Raw genomic sequence first — 6,000 nt, 5'->3', positions numbered from 1 at the left:
CCAACCATCCCCTAGCCACGGACTTGAGGTCAAGCCTTCTTAGTTAAACCGGCTTGCCTCTTGAGTCTCTCTTCCATTGAGCTCCTTCCACACAAATGTCCCTAAGGACTTGGTCCAACCTTTGATCAAAGTTGACCCTTCTAGTGAAAGGATGAGGATCTCCTCTCATCATTGGCAAGTTAAATGCCAACTTTATATTTTCCGGACTGAAATCCAAGTAATTCCCCCGAACAATTGTGAGCCAATTCTTTGGGTTCAGGTTCATACTTTGATCATGGTTCTTAGTGATCCATGCATTAGCATAGAACTCTTGAACCATTAAGATTCTGACTTGTTGAATGGGGTTGGTGAGAGTTTTCCAACCTCTTCTTTGAATCTCATGTCGGATCTCCGGATATTCACTCTTTTTGAGCTTGAAGGGGACCTCGGGGATCACTTTTTTCTTGGCCACAACTTCATAGAAGTGGTCTTGATGGACCTTTGAGATGAATCTCTCCATCTCTCATGACTCAGAGGTGGAAGCAATTGCCTTCCCTTTCTTCTTTCTAGAGGTTTCTCTGGTCTTAGGTGCCATTAGTGGTTATGGAAAAACAAAAAGCAGAGCTCTTTCCACACCAAACTTAAAAGGTTTGCTCGTCCTTGAGCAAAAGAAGAAGGAAAAGAGTAGAAGAAGAAGAAATGGAGGAGATGGAGGGTAGTGGTGGTTTCGGCCAAGGGGGGTAGTAGTGTGTATGATGTGTGAAATTGAAGGTAGTGAGGAGGGGTATTTATAGGATAAGAGAGAGAGGGAATTCGGTCATGAAGGGGTGGGTTTGGGAGGGAAATGGTTTGAATTTGAATGGTGAGGTAAGTGGGATTTTATGATGGATGAATGTGAGTGGTGAAGAGATTATGGAGAAGAGGGTAAGATTTGATAGGTGAAGGGTATTTGGGGAAGAGTTATTGATGGGATTGGTCAAGGGTATTTGGGAAAGAGTGTTATGGAAAGGTGTGAAGAGGAGAGAAGAAGAGGTGGGGTAGGTGGGGATCCTGTGGGGTCCACAGATCCTGAGGTGTCAAGGAATTTTGCTCCCTGTACCATTCTGGCGTTCAAACGCCCACCATATGCTAATCCTGGCATTTAACGCCAGCTCTGCTACCTTTCCTGGCGTTAAACGCCAGTCTGCTGCCCATTTCTGGCGTTTAACGCCAGCCAGACGCCAGACAGCCCTTTCTGGCGTTAAATGCCCAGAGTGCTGCCCATTCTGGCGTTTTACGCCCAGAATGCTGCAAGGATGGGTGTTAAACGCCCATTCTGCTATCTTTACTGGTGTTTAAACGCCAGTAAGCCTGTCCTCCAGGGTGTGCTATTTTTCATGCTATTTTTGATTTTGTTTTTGATTTTTCAGTTCTTTTTGTGACTTCACATGATCATAAACCTAAGAAAAACATAAAATGACAATGGAATATAAATAAATATAATTAAATAACATTGGGTTGCCTCCCAACAAGCGCTTCTTTAATGTCAATAGCTTGACAGTGAGCTCTTAGAGAGCTTCACAGAGACTCAGAGCTTGATGATGGCCTTCCAACACCAAACTTAGAAGTTGAGTGTGGGGGCTCTGTTTGACTCTGTATTGAGAGAATCTTTTCATGCTTCCTCTCCATGGTTACAGAAGAAGATCCTTGAGCCTTAAACACAAGGTAGTCCTCATTCAATTGAAGGACTAACTCTCCTCTGTCCACATCAATCACAGCTCTTGCTGTGACTAGGAAGGGACTTCCAAGGATGATGGATTCATCTTCATCCTTCCCAGTGTCAAGGATTATGAAGTCAGCAGGGCTGTAATAGCCTTCAACCTTCACTAAAACATCCTCTACAAGTCCATAAATCTGTTTCCTTGAATTGTCTGCCATCTCTAGTGAGATTCTTGCAGCTTGTACCTCAAAGATCTCCAGTTTCTCCATTACAGAGAGTGGCATGAGATTTGTACTTGAACCAAGGTCACACAGAGCCTTCTTAAAGGTCATGGTGCCTATGATGCAAGGTATTAAGAACTTTCTGGGATCCAGTTTCTTCTGAGGTAATTTCTGTTGAACCAAGGTATTCAGTTCATTGATGAGCAATGAAGGTTCATCCTCCCAAGTCTCATTACCAAATAACTTGGCATTCAGCTTCATGATTGCTCCTAGATACTGAGCAACTTGCTCTTCAACAATATTTTCATCTTCTTCAGAGGAAGAATACTCATCAGAGCTCATGAATGGAAATAGTAAGTTCAGTGGAATCTCTATGGTCTCTGTATGAGCCTCAGATTCCTTTGGTTCCTCAATGGGGAACTCCTTAGTGGCCAGTGAACGTCCATTGAGGTCTTCCTCACTGGCATTCACTGCCTCTTCCTCCTCTGTGCATTCGGCCATGTTGGGTATATTGATGGCCTTGCACTCTCTCTTTGGATTCTCTTCTATATTGCTTGGGAGAGTACTTGGAGGAGTTTCGGCCACTCTTTTACTCAGTTGACCCACTTGTGCCTCCAAATTTCTAATGTAGGACCTTGTTTCAGTCATGAAACTGAGAGTGGTCTTAGATAGATCAGAGACGGTGGTTGCTAAGTCAGAGTAGCTCTGCTTAGAATTCTTTGTCTGTTGCTCAGAAGATGATGGAAAAGGCTTACTATTGCGAAACCTATTTCTCCCACCATTATTATTATTGAAGCCTTGATTAGTCTTCTGTTGATCCTTCTAGGAGAAATTTAGATGATTCCTCCATGAAGGATTATAGGTGTTTCCATAGGATTCTCCCATGTAATTCACCTCTTCCATTGCAGGATTCTCAGGGTCATAAGCTTCTTCTTCAGAGGAAGCTTCTTTAGAACTATCGGATGCAGCTTGCATTCCAGTCAGACTCTGAGAAATCATATTAACTTGCTGAGTCAATATTTTGTTCTGAGCCAATATGGCATTCGGAGTATCAATCTCAAGAACTCCTTTCTTCTGAGTTGTCCCATTATTCACAGGATTTCTTTCAGAAGTGTACAGGAACTAGTTATTTGTAACCATTTCAATGAGTTCCTGGGCTTCTGTAGGCATCTTCTTCAGATGAAGAGATCCACCAGCAGAGTGGTCCAATGACATCTTGGACAATTCAGACAGACCATCATAGAATATACATAAGATGCTCCATTCTGAAAACCTGTCAGAATGACACCTTCTGATCAGTTACTTGTATCTTTCCCAAGCTTCATAAAGGGATTCACCTTCCTTCTGTCTGAAGGTTTGGACTTCCACTCTAAGCTTGCTCAACTTTTGAGGTGAAAAGAATTTGGCCAAGAAAGCATTGCCCAACTTTTCCCAAGAGTTCAGGCTTTCTTTAGGTTGTGAGTCCAACCATGTCCTAACTCTGTCTCTTACAGCAAAGGAGAAAAGCATAAGTCTATAGACCTCAGAATTAACCCCATTGGTCTTAACAGTGTCACAGATTTGCAAGAATTCAGCTAAGAACTGATGAGGATCTTCCAATGGAAGTCCGTGAAACTTGCAATTCTGCTGCATTAGAGAAACTAATTGAGGCTTAAGCTCAAAGTTGTTTGCTCCAATTGTAGGAATTGAGATGCTTCTTCCATAGAAGTCAGAAGTGGGTGCAGTAAAGTCACCAAGCATCTTCCTTGCATCTCCACCATTGTTGTTATTTTCGGCTACCATGACTTCTTCTTTTTCAAAAATTTCTGTAAGGTCCTCTCCAGAGTTTTGTGCTTTAGCTTCTCTTAGTTTCCTCTTCAGAGTCCTTTTAGGTTCAGGATCAGCTTCAACAAGAATGTTCTTATCCTTGTTCCTGCTCATATGAAAAAGAAGAGAACAGAAAAGAATAGGAATCCTCTATGTCACAGTATAGAGATTCCTTTATATGAGTAGAAGAATAAAAGAAATAGAATGAAGAAGAGAGAAGAAGAATTCGAACACAGAGAGAGGGAGAGGGTTCGAATTATAAGAAGAAGAGAAGTGTTAGTAAATAAATAAAATAAATAGAAGGAGATGAGAGAGAGAAGAAATTCGAATTTTAATTATAAGAAAAGAAGAATATTTTTGTTTTTATTTTAATTATTGGTTAGTATTCAAAAATTAAGAGAAAAAAATAAAATAAAATTTGAAAACTAAATAAATTAATTAATTAAAAAGATTTTTGAAAAAAGTGGTTAGTGATTTTCAAAAATTGGAGAGAGAAAAGTAGTTAAGCGATTTTGAAAAAGATAAGAATTAGTAAAACAAACAAAAAGTCAAGTGGTTAATTGAAAAATATTTGAAAATCAATTTTGAAAAAATAAGAAGTTAGAAAAGGATTTTGAAATTCAATTTTGAAAAAGATATGATTGAAAATCATTTTGAAAAAGATTTGAATTGGAAATTAAAAAGATTTGATTTTTGAAATTAAAGTTGATTACTTGACTAACAAGAAACTAAAAGATATGATTCTAGAATTTAAAGATTGATCATTTCTTAATAGGCAAGTAACAACTTAAAAATCTTGAATCAAAACATTAATTGTTAGCAATAAATTCGAAAATATGAAATAAAAATATGAAAAAGATTTTGAAAATCACTTTTAAAATTTTCAAAAAACATGAAGGAAAAATGAAAAAGATTTTATTTTTGAAAAAGAATTGAAAAGATAGAATTTTTTTTATTGAAATTTTGACTTGACTTACAAGAAACAATAAAATTTTTAAAATTTTTTGACCAAATCAATTCAAAATTTCGAAATTTATGAGTAAAATAGGGGAAAGATATTTTTTTATTTTTGAATTTTAATGAGGAGAGAGAAAAATAACAAAAAGACACAAGACATAAGAAATTAAGATCAAAACAACTAATGCATGCAAGAATATTTTGAATGTCAAGATGAATACCAAGAACACTTTGAAGATCATGATGAACATCAAGAACATATTTTTGAAAATTTTTAAAAAATGAAACACATGCAAGACACCAAACTTAAAAATTTTTAAACTTTAGACACTAATAATTCAAGAATGCATATGAAAAACAAGAAAAGACACAAAACAAGAAAATTTAAAGATCAAACAAATAAAATCATTAAGAATAACTTGAAGATCAAGAAAGAACACATGCATGAATTTTTGAAAATTTTAAGAAAAGTTAAAACATGCAATTGACACCAAACTTAAAACTTGACACTAAACTCAAACAAGAAACAAAAAATTTTTGGTTTTTATGGTTTTATTAATTTTTTTGTATTTTTTGAAAATTATTTTTGGAAAAAGGAATACAGAGATACAAAATTTTTAATAAGAATTCCAGGAATTATGCAATGTTAGTCTAAAGCTTCGGTCCAAAAAATTTAGACATGGCCAATGGCCAGCCAAGCTTTAAGAAAAAGCTTCGGTCCAAAAGATTAGACATGGCCAAATAGCCAGCCAAGCTTTAGCATAAAACATACAAGCATGCCAATGAGAAGTGAAAGCCTCACTCCAAAAGAATTAGACATGGCTTAACAGCCAGCCAGGCTTCAACATATCTCATGAAACTCTAGAATTCATTCTTAAAAATTCTGAAGAACATATATATATTTTTTTTTTTCTGAATTTTTCGAAAATAAAAAGAAAAAGCTTAAACATAAAATAAAATTACCTAATCTAAGCAATAAGATAAACCGTCAGTTGTCCAAACTCGAACAATCCCCGACAACGGCGCCAAAAACTTGGTACACAAAATCGTGATCTCACACTTTTCTCACAACTCCGTGCAACTAACCAGCAAGTGCACTGAGTCGTCCAAGTAATAAACCTTACGTGAGTAAGGGTCGATCCCACGGAGATTGTCGGCTTGAAGCAAGCTATGGTCATCTTGTAAATCTCAGTCAGGCGAATTCAAATGGTTATGAGGTTTTGATAATTAAAGTAGAAATAAAACATAAAATAAAATAAAAGTTACTTATGTAATTCATTGGTGGGAGTTTCAGATAAGCGTCTGGAGATGCTTTGTTGCTTCTGAACCTCTGCTTTC

This window comes from Arachis hypogaea, chromosome 12, assembly GCF_003086295.3.
Source record: "Arachis hypogaea cultivar Tifrunner chromosome 12, arahy.Tifrunner.gnm2.J5K5, whole genome shotgun sequence".
In the NCBI taxonomy this organism is placed as follows: Eukaryota; Viridiplantae; Streptophyta; class Magnoliopsida; order Fabales; family Fabaceae; genus Arachis; species Arachis hypogaea.
This window is presented reverse-complemented; position numbering follows the sequence as displayed.